The sequence below is a fragment of the Colias philodice genome, chromosome 12, assembly GCF_061535455.1.
Source record: "Colias philodice isolate Cphi_HAF_F1 chromosome 12, ilColPhil1 Martin Lab GWU primary, whole genome shotgun sequence".
Classification (NCBI taxonomy): domain Eukaryota; kingdom Metazoa; phylum Arthropoda; class Insecta; order Lepidoptera; family Pieridae; genus Colias; species Colias philodice.
In genome coordinates, this window is record NC_143097.1 from 10,925,941 (window position 1) to 10,941,992 (window position 16,052).

General features: G+C 30.6%; 1 protein-coding gene across 1 annotated transcript in view; it reads right to left on the reverse strand.

Moving 5' to 3' along the window:
* The window catches only part of LOC149484263 (uncharacterized), a 123,023-nt gene extending 109,253 nt beyond the window's left edge, over positions 1–13,770 (reverse strand). The window contains exon 1 of the mRNA XM_089701850.1: positions 13,190–13,770. The gene's annotated coding sequence lies outside the window, so the exon portion shown is untranslated. The remainder of the gene's footprint in view (positions 1–13,189) is intronic.
* Between the last annotated feature and the right edge of the window lie 2,282 nt (positions 13,771–16,052).

A 16,052-nucleotide genomic window follows, 5' to 3' on the forward strand; every position in this document is an offset into this window, starting at 1 on the left:
GGAAAAACTCCTCTCGTTTTCTTAAAAAAAAAGGTGTGAAAATGAATCAAGAAATATACCGACGCGATATTTTGGAGAGTGTAGTTCTTCCTTGGAGCCAGCAGCACTTCGGCGACCAACCGTGGACTTTTCAACAGGACTCTGCTCTCACAGGGCCTCAAATGTGCAGCAGTGGTGTATGGACCATTTCCCAGAGTTCATAAGTTCCAAGGAATGCCCTCCATATTCACTAGACCTTAATCCAATGGATTGCGTATGGTCAATTCGGCGAGGGCCTGTGCAACTTCACACAGAAGTGTAGACGCGCTGAAGGCAACACTAAACTCGTGAGTGGACAATATCTGAAGATAAGGTACGGAAAATCGTCGAAAACTTCAGGAAACGTTTAAGCCTTTGTATTAAAGCTAAAGGGGGTTATTTTGAAAATAAATAGATATTTACATTAAAATAACACTGTATTTTAATTATTTAGTAGTCACCGTTATATATACCAAATTGGAAATATAAATCCAAATCTGATAAGTTGCAATAATTAACATGTAGGTATCTCATGTTTTTGGTACATACGCGGTAACTGGGACTTAACAAGTTTTAGTCCATAGGTATGAAGCTTGGAATTAACATTTATGTACTTGTTATATTAGTTATCAGGTTTAGCATCAAAAGTTATTAATGATAAGTATAATATATCTTGATTGTAGCAAAAAATCTTGGATTTAACAGGAGTGTACCATTTTTTTTCATCTGCTTCCCGTGGACGTAGAGATATCACGTCTGGATCAAAAAAATCTGCGCTTTCTGTACTCATCAAACATGTATCTAACAAAATTTTGCCAAAAATGGAGTTAACAGGTTTCTCCCAGATGCCACAGATTTGGAAGTAAACGTTAACAGCAAGACGTTGCAAATTTTTGCAATTATCAATGCATCTAAATTCTCTCACTTTTTAAAAAGGATCATAGATATATATGCAACATATAATATGTATGTTTTACAACATAGGTGGAAAAAACGTTATGATTTCTACATAGCGAGATTCCTATTTTACCTAATATAACTTTTACTATACTTAAATAACTACTAGGTACTTCCTAGTACTACCTTTAACTTTTATTCTTCCATTTTTCAATCATATTCCAAAAGTAATTTTACTATCAACTCGTTTTTATTTATGTTTGTTTTAAAACTGCTTCTAGAAGCTTTATAATCAACTACGTTGCCAAACTAATTTCACAAGTAACACACATCACAAAAGTTGAAACATAATTTAAAATAGAGTGAATTAGAAGCGATCACTCTTGACTCCGGGTCAGATCTTGACCCGCGCGTGTCGTGTGAAACTGGACCGATATAAATAGTCCATAATTATATTTTGCTTCGTTTCTTTTGGGTCTGACTGCGCTAGAAAAAGTGTTATGGTTTTTTGTTACTTACGTAATGATAAATGTGTATTTTTTTGCTACACTATACGTAGATATACATAATTGATTTTTGAGAGGGTAACAATTATGACAAATTTTCAAAAAAACAATCTTGTTTGCCATTTTTTTTTCATTTAAATATAAAAACAAGTGGAGCATAATAGTTAAGCTTTTTATGAACTCGTGACAGTCCAAATGTCAATAATTTTAAAGCTATTGGAATTATGATATTTATTTCGTATCTATGCATATTACTATGGAAATAATAATTAATTAAATTTGAATTTAGAGCTTCATTTGCTTGTTCATTTTCATTTTTTGTTATTGGTCTATGTGTTTTCTCAATATACACACACACACTAGACAAAAGCACTTCAGTACCTATATCATAATATTTTCATATTCATATACAACACGCTTACATTGTCCTCGCTAGGTACTCTAAAGCACTACCCAAAAAAACGTTCAATAAAAAAAAAAAAAACAAAATAAAGTAGACACATGTGACGTAACCACAAATATTAGTCCAAATCTTGACCGGGCTAATAAAATATTATCTATGTAAATCGAAATTGTGAAACGCTTTTAGGCTGTTTACATACTAAGCGGTTGTTTAGATATTTTCATTCAATTGTGGTGTTGAAATAAAAATGTATCAATTTATATTATTGTGTAGGATGTTATACTATAATGTTTCTATTATATTATCTGTGTATATATTATTTCACTAGAGTTTGGATAATATTTTTTTTATAAGTAGGTTAATTTTTATTTTTTATACATTACCTAGTTACCTAGTTTTAACGTTTATGTTTAAATTCAGAACTAGAAAAGCCTACCTACTTTATTTAAAAACAATTGTACCTAGTCTTTTGAATTAGGTCTTATTCAGAAAATTATTATGTACCTACTTCACATACAAATGTAAATTAAAATTATTTCACAAATTTTTACACTATTTCAATGATAATAATCAATTTTTAACATAAACAGAAATACCCAATATTCATGATTTTTATTAAGAAAAACATGCGTTAACCTAACCTCAATACTGATGCCATACAGCCAGTAATTCGATACTCCAAGATAAAATCGTTAAGATACATCCAATTAGATACCTCAGGCATTTTGATGAGCATTCCTCCACATTAACTATAGTATAATAGTATGTTTGATAATGCTTCCATTTATTTTAAATATAAAAGATTCTACTAATTAAAAATATCGTAAGTTTTGGAAAAAAAAATGTGTGCGTGTAAGAAATTTTTGAATTTTATGACCCTATTTTTCAAAAAATAATTTACTATATGCAACTTTACAGAAATACGTCGAATCACGCGTGGTAGGGATAAGAAAAAGATGGCGCGTAACGGAAAAATGTCACGTGTAACGAAAAAATGTTACACTAATTTTTTTCCAACCCCGATAAAGAAGTTTCACTTCAATAATTTTTAACCTATGATCTTGTACAAAATTATTAACATAGTTTAAAAAACTAAGAACACGATTATTCATGAAATTATTGTATCGTATTGTCTTTACCGTATTATTGTATTGTTTTTGATAAGTTAACAAAATTTGAATTAAATCTGTCCGTTTAAATTGGGTCAGAATCTAAAAGAGTCGGTTACATACAAACTTACAGGTAAAACTAAAAGCGTCTTAAATTATTGTAGAGTATAAAATTTAAAATATCTATAAAACAGTATAGTAATAATAAAAATTTATAAGTATTATAATACATTATTTTTACTATTTCCTAGGCCAAAATAGTCCTACTTTATTATAGGTGCGGTTTCAGGTTTGAATTTTAATTTCTCAAAATATATAACTTATAGCACTTGGCCGCTATGCCAATATAATATTACCACTATATTCTATTCGAAATAAACAAAAATACAATAAAATATTAGGCCTTATCTATTCAATAGTCTGGATGATAATGAATGTAATAATTAAGTCGCTCTGAATTTATTTTTTGTATATATGTTTTATTTTTTGGTTCTGTATATTTCGCGGTTTTACCTGCAGTGCTCTGCAGCTCCTGTTGGTATGTGCGAGCTATATAGGGTGGCCCACTATTGGTATACTAAGCGCGAAGGGTCTTGTAGTCTTGCTTTCACTGATCACGTAAAAAATACTTAGACAACAAAATTGCGCCAAAAAATTTAATGCTAAATTTTTCCTTATAATTCATGTTTTCTTCTCTAGCTTCGCGCAGCCGGCATATAACGCTTCTCTAATGTGAGCATTTTGTCTATGAAAACATAATCTTAAGCGATAGCTCACGTGCGGGCGGCAAAGTTGGGCGGGTTGTTTGTTAGGGGTGTACACAAAGAGTTTTAAGAATTCATCTATTTGAAAAAAAAATGTATCTGGAGTGTTTTAAGTATTTTTTATGTACTCAGCGTATGCTAAACTATAACCTCCATTGAGCTTAGAATACCAACGGTGGGACACCCTGTATATAGCCTACAAGCCTTCCTCGATAAATGGGCTATCTAACACCGAAATAATTTTTCGAATCGGATCTGCAGTTCCTGAGATTAGCGCGTTCAAACAAACAAACAAACTCTTATGAAGTAAAGATTTCATATAAAGTTAGTATGTATTACATATATGATATATATCTATTTGAAAGAAAGAAAGTCTTTCTTTCTTTCTTTCTTTCATATATCTATTTGCTGCCTATCCACCCAGATGTCAATTTTAATGTAATCATGGCAGAATTAAACAACATGTTAATTTTATTCTTAACGTTAATGGAAACACAATTTCGAGTTCCTAATTAGTTTAATATATTCATAGCTCTTAATTATGTTTTAATTTGGTTTTTAACAAATAAAATTATGCCGTGCCTTTGACATTATGCAGAAAATTCATTCGTTAGTCATTTAAAAATATGGATTTAGTTGAGATATCTGTTGTGATAATGGATATTTGCAATTTTTTGGAATTTTTGGAAATAAACTAGCTTTAACACCAAACTTTGTTTTTTTTATTTCTTCTGTTTCTGTTAAGGTGTCTGTTAATTTATGAATGTTATCAAAAAATATACTTACTACGTTATGTATGTGCTTATTACGAATATAATCTATCTATCGAATTGAATATAATTATATTATATTTTTAATTTCAGTTCAGTTGACCTTTTATAAAAAAAGAGCAACATTATTGCACGCCTCATAAGCGAAGCGTTGAGGTGGGTACTACTGTCACTTCGCGCAAAACAGATTTTTCAAACTTAAAATGTCTTTATGTATCATACATTGCACTTGTAAGATAATACATACACACACATATTAAGAAAAAACACTATTTTTAACGTTCATGATATTTTTGATGTCATTTTTGTTATTTAAACTAGTTAAAAAACAGTTTAAAAAAGTTCTGTCTTGGACGTCCGTGTGTCTGTATGTGCGGATCCTTTTTCTTGTTAACACGATAGCGACCGAAATACTTTACTAATCGAGTCTTTTTTTTTCTCTTACGCTTGAGTATGCTCAGGAATAGAACCCTTTCATTTTTCAGGGTCTGATTCGATGTGGTTTAATTGTTATTAAATAAACAAAAATAATAAGTAATTAATAAATATTTATTAAAAAAAATTATGAGGCGTGCACTTTTGGATTTTCCAAATTATTGAAATTTCCACATTGCAAAAAATTTGCAAACTACATAGTTACCTGATGATTTAATAACCACACATTATATTAAAGATTCTTCGTGCATGTGAATCTACTTGTAAATACGCAATAAAAGCCAACAACATAAAATTTGTTCATAGAATGTCACAACCGTTGACCGCAGGCGCACCCATACTTTCTAGCTTGATAGTTGACGTGTTTTAAGGCTTTTATACGTGATTTATTGTTATGATTTTAATTATTAAAATGCCGTTCGATATAGTGATTAATTAAAATATACAACAAGAAAAAATATTTTTTTTAAGTATAAGAAAAAGTCGGAAAAATATAGAGCCTTTTTATTTAAACACTTTGTTAGGTTTTATATCAAAAATTGATTTTTGTTATTTAATATACGTGATGTACGAAACTAAACTGTTTTTCTAAAATTATGTACAAATATAATTTCTGGATTACTATGGCTACTTTTTCCAACGCAGTCGAATGAGACAGGGAAAATAATCAATATAATAAATCCAATAATTTATAACAATCAAGCAATAAGTAAACGAAATTAAAAAGAAAATTAATTGGGAATTGGAAATTAATTCTTCAAAAATAATTCCGTAATAAATTGAATGATAGAATAATAATTCATAATTCATAATTCATAATTCATAATTCATAATTCATAATTCATTTATTCAGCAAAATAACACATAAAGTTACACATAAAAAATTATACAATAAAAATAGGAGGAACTCCGGTATCTGTGTTAGTAAAAACTGTGCTACAGACACCTGCGCCCACCCCTCAAATTAACTAGAAATGACTATGTTATTTCTAAAATTAAAGATTAAAATTTAAATTACAATTAAAATTAAAATTAAAATTACAGTATATATTAGAATTTCATTACATTGGAGATAAAATTACATTACATTACAATAAACATGAGTGTGTAAGAGAGTATGTATGGGTGTGTGAATGTGTGTATACGTTTGTGTAGAATGTGTGTGTGTGTGTGTTTTTTTTTTTATTTTTTTTATGATCTTTACAATAATAGAGCTTCAGTGTCCTCATATGATAGTTTCAATAGATATTCCTTTAAAATCGGTTTTATTTTTCGTGACTACATCGTATCACTACATCGCACGTGTTTAAATTTATTATTTTAAACCGATTTTAACATAATTTATTCAAATCACAACCAGACTCATCTATGTACCAAAGCATTGTGTGATTCTTGTATTAAAACAAGTTTTAATCACGTTTTTTAATAAAAACAAATAAAATAATTATATACACGTGTTCAAATACACGATTAATAGGAATAATTATGTAACTATTGAATTATGGTACATGTTTATGAGTACTTTAAAACAACAATGTTTGGAGCGTGATCTGAAAATTGTATTTTAATTTACGGGTTGATGAATAAGAAAATAATATATATAATACTAGCTTTCCGCCCGCGGCTTCGCCCGCGTTTTCAAAGAAAAACCCGTTCCCGTAGGATTTCCGGGATAAAACCTATCCTATGTCCTTTCTCGGGTATCAAAATATCTCTATACCAAATTTCATGCAAATTGGTTCAGTAGTTAAGGCGTGATTGAGTAACAGACAGACAGACAGAGTTACTTTCGCATTTATAATATTAGTATGGATTGTAGATGTGGTTTAGTTTTTATTTAAATAAACTATAATACAAATTTCTAATGTAAAACAAATTAATTGACATGAAATTCTTCATAATTTTCTTATGTAAATATGTATATACATATACCTATCAGTTTGTTATGCAAAACCCAACAACTGCATAGAACAATCACAGCCGTTTTTGCGTGAATGAATTATATAAGACCATACTCACAAAAAATTAGCTTTTACAGCAATAGCAACTAATAAAATGGTCTCAGATGCGATTTATAACTGCAATAACATAATAAATCCAATTGTCTTAACCTATGATGTAATACGTACGATTTCTAAAAACAAAACCTAGTTCTATACTAATAACAATAAAAAATATCTATATAAATTTATATAAAAAATATCTGTCAATCGGTCTGCTGTGATGTATGTTTATTGATATGAAGACCAATTCTCACGACGATATTCCAAATGTATATCATAAAACACCGTTAATACGTCTATCGAAACACCTCGACCGCATGTGGAGTAATTAAATTAGAATTTTCTGCATATACAGCGTGTTCTTTAATTCTTGAAAGAAAAAATCTGAAGGACTGTGTTTTTTGTACTGATTGTACTTAGCTTTTACATTGTTATTCAAAAAAATTAAATGGATTGTTGTAAAAATGTGTCTTATTGCTAAAACTAATATTATAAAGCTGAAGAGTTTGTTTGTTGGAACGCGCTAATCTCGGGAACTACTGGTCCGATTTGAAAAATTATTTCGGCGTTAGGTAGCACATTTATCGAGAAAAAAAAGGCTATATATCATTACGCTAAGACCAACAGGAGCGGAGCACTGCGGGTAAAACTGCGGAGCACAGCTAGTTAAAAATAGTTTATCTCAAAGGCCGGCAACACATTCGCGGTGACCCTAACATCACGAATGCTTATTGGCGGCGGGCATCACTTTCCATCAGGTGACCCGCCTGCTCGTTTGCCCGCTTTAACGATAAAAAAAAAATTAAAGACTCTATTTTATGTGCTGATTGCACTTAGCTCTTACATTGAATTCTTAAAATTTATTTTTGAAAGAATGTGTCTAATTGCGAACAATAAATAGGTACTAACAATGCTTTCAAACCTAAACCACAACTATAAATAAAATAGTGAAACTTCTTCCGCGGGTAAAACCGCGGGGCGTAGCAAGTTATCTGTAGATATAATGATCTTAAAAAGCTCGTACAATTTTCCAACTCATTTTAAAACGGTTATTGTATAGCTATAGTAGTATTCACATATAATAATCTTTTTTTCACGTTCTAATTAATTAAACGACATCGTAAATTCAATTCCGAAACACCCTGTATAAGCCGATTAGACAATTCCGCCTCAAATCCGTATCATTCCGTGTATTTATGACATGCACTAGATTGTTCTAAATCTTTTCCATTCACATTTATGTGCGCTTTATTAATTTAATAATTAGGCCACATTTATATTTATGATGATAGGAATTTTGCAATCTTTTTATTTTAAGCGGCGGAGCCTTTTTCTTTTGTTATTAATAGTGTTTTGATCAAGATCGTCGAAATCTCAGATTCGTGAAAGTACAGTGCCACAAACTTAACTGACCCGGTGGCAAAAACTGGAACTACGTGCCGCCTTTTTGAAATGTCACATTTTCACAGACTTTTCATACGGAATATTTTGTATAAATAAAAAGTTACTTATTAATGTTAATTTACACCATTGGCAATTACATTATTTTTACCCTTGCATCCGGGGAAATACTATTTAGCGGCACTAAAATCGACATCAGTGACACCGTCACCGGGTCAGTTAAGTTTGTGGCACTGTAACTGTATGCTTTTGACGTCATTTGTCAAAAAAACGAACCAACTTTACGTTTTCCGTCTATCTTCTTGCGTTTGAGCGTGGTTAATTTTGATCTGGTGAATAAGTATCTTTTTGTTTCCTAAAATTTCATCATTTTACATAATATTACGAGTATATTGTATGTTTTTATATATTCTTACTACATTAATGTATGCAATGAATGAGTACCTAACTTATTTAAATAACCTACTCTTTACGTAACGAATGATAACTTTTATAATAAATACCTATGTTTAAAATTAAGTTTCTCGTGTAAGTGACTTCATGCCTTAATGAAAATATATGTCTTTAAACTTTTAATAATATAATCTTTTAAAGATTGAGTATAAGAGTCTTTTTAGTCACATCTTTAATATAATTATGTATATATAAATCTCGTGTCACAATGTTTGTCCTCAATGGACTCCTAAACCACTTAACTGATTATAATAAAATACGCACACCATGTGCAGTTTGATCCAACTTGAGAGATATGATAGTTTAAACATGTACTTAGGTACCACGGTCGAAGCCGGGGCGGACCACTAGTATTTTTATAATTTAATATACGTATACTGTCGTTTCTTTTTTTAAAACACATCATTACAATAATTCTTAAAATCATACACCTACAATATATTTGATTGATATTTAACACTTAACTTCATGTCAAAGTTATAAGAAACAGGTAGTCAGCATATAATTTAATCTGTCTAAATTTTTCATCAAAAAATAAGCACCATTTAGCCCTGTCAACTAATCAGATTTGTATAATTTTTACAAGCAATTAAATTATTTAAATTAACACTTATTTTTAAACTTTTGATGAGGGTCGACAAAACGGAATTATTGTTTTTACTTTTGTTTATATAGGTACCTATATTAAACTAGATTTCCGCCCGCGGCTTCGCTCGCGTTTTCAAAGGAAAACCCGCATAGTTCCCGTTCCCGTGGGATTTCCGGGATAAAACCTATCCTATGTGTTAATCCAAGTTACCCTCTATATGTGTGCTAAATTTCATTGTAATCGGTTCAGTAGTTTTTACGTGAAAGTGTAACAAACATCCATACATCCATACATCCATACAAACTTTCGCCTTTATAATAGTATTAAGATTATAATTTATAGAATGCAATATTACAATTGCAAAAGATATCTCATATTTATAAAAAAAACTACAACAAAACATAATATTTTTTTGTTAATCAGTATAAGATAAACATAAAATTATTATTTTTCTACAAAAACCCTTGAACCACTTTCAAATTATCAGAACAAATCCAAAGTTAAATAAGAATGCGACATAGCAGGCCCCGCTTTAAAATAAAAAAATATTATCAAAAGCAGTTTACCCAGTCAAAAGTTCTGAAGTAGGTACCTCCACAAAAATTTCCGAAGTACCTAAACAACCTGCTACTCTTTTGCTTTGTTGAAAATTACTAAAAAGAGGCTTTTATTCAACATTATTAAAAACAGTTACAAATATGAAGCTCTAGTTTGTAATTTAAAGTATACTAGCGGTCCGCCCCGGCTTCGCCCGTGGTACATATTTACGTTTTCTCTACATAAGAACCATCCTCGTACTTCAAGGATTATATTAAAAAAAGAATTATCGAAATCGGTCCAACCGTTCACGCGTGATGCCGTGACAACGTGAAACGGGTTTCATTTATAAATGTATAGATTAAAACAAACACTAACAATCACTATGGTAGTTAAAAGTATATTAAACACACATTGTTAGATTGCAATCAATCACGCTTGATGGTGATGCATGCTCGCAATGTTAAAGTTCATTCTAAAATCAATGTTCTTTGCGACATTTAACTATATTATGATATAAATATGGCATGTGAATATTTGTAAATGTCTATCAAATGTGAAATAGAACGCTATTATTTTAAGAGCAGAAGTATCCTGTTAAAGAGAAGAGCCATGTATCGGCATGTGATCAATCCATTAAATGGGTGTTAATCTTATATATAAAAATGAATCGCAAAATGTGTTGGTAAGCGCATAACTCGAGAACGACTGAACCGATTTCGATAATTCTTTTTTTATTATATTCCTTGAAGTACGAGGATGGTTCTTATGTAGAGAAAACGTAAACATGTACCACGGGCGAAGCCGGGGCGGACCGCTAGTTTAAAATATATATGTATGTTTATCAGCCTGGTTTCCATAACACAAGCGAAAAGCGTATGGAATCACATCGTGCCGTGTGCGAAAAATGTCCTTATTTATTTATTATTGTTTCAATCGGTGAAGAAAAATATAGTAAAGAAACCGACAAATCAAAGAATAAAAAGTTCGACGACATGTCACAACTGCCAACCCGCACTTGGCCAGCGTGGCGGATTATGTCAACCCTCAAGGAGAAAAAATACCTACGCTTATTTTAAACTAAGCTTTTTTAAAGAATGTCATTTCATAATCAAATTGTATTAGATTTTACTATCAAAAGTATCACATCATAATTTTAACACGCATACTTTATTTAGCAAACAAAAATGTGCATTATTCCTTTTATATAGAGTCCCTTTTCTTTTATGGATATTTAAATATAGCCTTATCATCACTTCACGTTCAATCAACCATTTTTTACTTGAGTTTTACGAACTACAACATGTTTTCTTGTAGTTCAAGTCATAATGAATGTTAACATCGTTGGTTTTGTAGCAAAATAAAATTAATTAAATGGTAAACTCAGGTTTAAAAATAAACTAAAACATGAATGATTTGACCCACCTAAAAGTTTTTTTCGTATAGTCAATGTAAAAATTAGGAGGATAGAAAGTTTAGATAATACTGGCTGATACTTAAAAAAATTAAATACTATTAGAATAGATAAACATAAACAATAATAATATTATTGTTTAAAATTTATGTATCCTACTAATATTATAAATGCGAAAGTTTGTGAGGATGTGTGTGTGTTTGTTACTCTTTCACGCAAATACTACTGAACCGACTACAATGAAATTTAGCACACATATAGAGGGTAACTTGGATTAACACATAGGATTTTATCCCGGAAATCCCACGGGAACGGGAACTATGCGAGTTTTTCTTTAAAACCGCGAAGCCGCGGGCGGATATCTATTTATTTATAATAACGATATTATTATTATTATACATTATGTTTAATTTTCAATTGAATATGTAGAGCTTATATTAGTTTGTCGACTCGTTTTAATGTTTTCCAGACATAACTTTATTATTAATCGAATTTCACTAGAACTAAAAATTGATGACAAAAACATGGAACCGAAGTTATTAATATATCGTATTACATATTAAGATTGTATACGGTAATATAGCAAGCAACTTCATTACATAAAACAAAACACAGCTACCTGTTTAACAACCTAAATAAAAGATCCGATATATTTTGCAACTTAGTAGGTAATGCCCGGAGGCTAGAACATCTTTACTCCTGCGCATGAAAGCTGTATCACTGACCGCTCCTATGATAGCAATCACCGCCAAATACCAGAATACACAAAATTACAATTTGATAAGCCTACCAGTTTGAAGTCCGGGGGCGTAATGCAATAAATATTATAGATAAAATGCTGTTTGTTACATTATTGTTTGATGAAACTGTTTTAGTTTTCGCTTGAGAAGAGACGTCTTATTTTTGCAATTTAGCAAATATATAAAGTATCATTTTAGAAACAAATTCATATCAGTTTATTAAAATGTTTAAAAATATTAAATATGCCTTTTTAAAAAGTAATTTTATGCAGACAATAAATTGTTTGAATTTATAAATTAACGTGAGGATATTCAGCGCTGCACTCCCGTTTGAGTCTTTTCTTTCTTCGTAATAATACTCTCGCCTCTACATTGATAAAATTAAGATATTATTCTATGCAATGTTTAATAATTCAAATCAAATAATGGTATGACTATTTTCTGCGTTTGAGGAAGTTAGTTATTGTATAAAATATATTATAACAATGTATTTATACATTCTTAAATTTTATGAACTCTCCTATAAAATCAAGTCAGAGGTCACTAAACCTTTATCTATATAATTATAAAATAAATAGGTCATTTAATGAGCATAACTTAAATATTAATTGTAAAAAATGTAAAATAAATATATGATAATCTGATCTAGATTTTTTTACGGAAAATAAACAACATCATGCAACAATTAGGATCCTTGTGTAAATCTGTTTAGATACTATCATCATAGGTAAACATAAACAATTAAAATTAAAACTTCTGTTAAAATTATCAGTGCAAATTAAAAAAAAAACAGGTGTAAGTTCAGATAAAAATTCATATCTCTATAAAATTAAACAGCAAAGTCTCAAATGGTAATTCGGGTCGAATAAATATTTTTATTTGTTTGATCTTTAGCCCAAGATTCTGCCCATAAAACAGGTGACACGCCTACGTAATTTGATTGTAGTATAAGATTATTTTTATACCATTTTTATGTAATGTAGAACCTCTATTTATTTATTTATTGATGCATCTTTAATATTTCATAATACATTCGTATTCTATTCCCATTAAACTGGGCTATTTATATTTATTAAGTCATTATTTGTTAATTTTAATACACAAAATTTACAAATAAAAATTGTATCACAATTAATAAAAAAAAACTCACGGTGATTTTCTCGAAAAACTGCTCGCAAAAAACCTCCTTTGTTTCAAAAGTTATTGTTTATCACTATTACGATCTCATATTATCACAACACAACCACAATCCGACCACAAAAGTTTGACTAGTTTAAAAAAAGCGCGAATTTCGGTACGTCTGCGCACGCGCATCAAATCGTTATTCAAACCGTCTCGAAGCTCACTCGGATGTGGCTCGTATGTGACTGTACAATCTTGCACTTCACCGAAGAAGATACATCTGCCGTCCCGCTCGCACGCCAACCGCTACCTATATCCGTCTCCCTCTTATTATCAGAGGTTAACCCGCGCTCATCTGTCAGTCGACACGCGGCCGGCGGGTGGGAAGGTCGCGTTTACCGTTACTTTCTCCATGCCATAAAACACGGCGTATGCTCCGCTATTTTGTCGTCGCTTCCTCCAATAATGTATTTGAACTATGCATTAATAATTCATTAATTACACTCACTCCAACTGTGTCCCAATGACAATTGGGTCAAAGTTGACATTTATGTTTAGTAAATCAATGCGCGCGTAAAATAGATTGCCAAAAAGGTTATCAGCAACCAATCGGGCGCACGCGAAATGACAAGTAAGCTAGATCATTCGTTTAGATCATCGGCGCGCGCGCAGCATATCAGCGATTGGTGTTTTCCGCGCAAGCCCCGCCTGTACCGTTATATGGAGGGGAATGACTGCCCTAAAGAGGGGTTTTGTAGATCATAAAGAGGGGGGATGTGACATATGCCATTTACATGATAATTAATACGGTAGCGTTAACTTTTACACCGTACATTAATACAATTATTATTGAGGCAATGCAATGTTTATTGCATGATTACACTTTGATTCTACATTTGCAAATACACTTAAATAAAATTAATGTACGGGATATCGTACATTGAATGCATTACAAAATTATAATAAGCATGTGCCTATAGGTATTGTACCTACATATACTACGAATAATTATGTTTTCAGTACGACACATCTACAATGTATCATAATTTTCATATAAAATTTAGTTAAATGAACTACATTACTAACTGGCCGAAGAAATACCTAAATATAGAGATGACTCTACAATTTGTAATAAACGCCTTTAAAAGATCCAATATACGCAATACCGTTGTTTTATTGCATTGTACTAATAAACTAACAAATAATAATGTACGCAATTAATTAATTAATATTATTAAGCTGAAGAGTTTGTTTGTTTGTTTGAACGCGCTCAGGAACTACTGATCCGATTTGAAAAATTCTTTCGGTGTTAGATACCCCATTTATTGCCACTGTTATATATTACACACACAAATAATAAAACATAAAAAACGGACATTAGTACTTTCTTAATTCATTATTATAAGCTCCGATGCACACGTATTTCAAAACTAACTGAATATAAATTAAGTACCTACTTACTATCATAGTAATAAACTTTTTGCGTGCAGTTAAACATATAATTTCACAGGCAAATAATCAATACCATGTAATAAAACATGAAACCAAACAGTGCGGTTAGTATAAACAGTTTCGAAATGATTCCATGAAATCTAGCACGTAAAGCGACATAAATTAGACATATATATTATTATATGGTATAAAACCCATGTGACACGCGGGTCAGACTAGTGATGTAGCTTGTTTCACACAGCTTGTTGATGATAAATAAAACAATTGATCACGACTGAAGAGAAGAGAAATAAAAAAAAAAAATAATAATAAATCAAGCGAAGAGTGAACGGGTACCTTCTAGGGAAGCGCGCTCCATCATAGGCCACATCTCAGCTTACCATCAGGCGAGATCGTGGTCAAGCGCTTCCCTATCACACAATAAAAAAAAAAAAAAAAAAAGACTGTAGACTATATTCAAGTGTATTAAATAACAGAACTATATATTACTATGACGCACACATACACACTTGAATAACTAATTATTTATTAATTTATTTATTTATTTATATAGAAAAATAATCGCCAAATGTGTTGTGATATCCTAGCACATCTCTGGTGGAAACGCAGCCTTAGGCTCATCTGTGAATGTAAACAATGTATTGTGCAAAAAACCGCTTTATAATTGTGATATCTACAAGTAATTTAAGATAAATAACCAGTATATTATACTGGTACTCTCACAATTAAGTCAAATCTTATACACCTTACAGTTCCATAGAAAAATCTCTGAAAAATATAAACACAAATTCCATAATAAAATGTACTCTCAAATTATTTCTTTAATATTATGTAGAGCACTGTTGGCATTTTTAAATTGTTTAGCTTAATGTTAGCATGTATTCAAAAGAATTTAGCATTTTACAAAATAAATAACATATAAACTTTTATGAAATAGTTTTCAATAAAATTATGGTTTTTATAACAATTTTATCGACCCGTTATTATCGATACGGAGCCATCACTACAGCTTAGATAATGTTAATTTAATAACCCATGCTTAGCACCCACTGCGTTAAGGTGGCATATAAAAGCATAGGTCAAACGGTTAAAATGGCTAACAATAACATTAATAGAATAAAACAACGTATTCTTTTCAAATAATTTAATATAATATTTTGGAAATACACATATTTCACGATATTAACAATAAAAGATTTTCGATCAAATTTTCAACATTAATGTGCAGAAGATATCTGACTATAAAAATGTATTAATTTACTTTAAAACCACATAATAAATCAACATCCCAAAGTGATTCTGAACGAAATAAACCTAAAAGAAGTAGTTATAGTATCTGACCCGGAATCCAAAGCAAAACATTTCTTTCAATTTAACTTAATAAAATCCAATCGATAACAATACAATCCGCTAAAGGTTATGGAATTTACTCAAAAAGT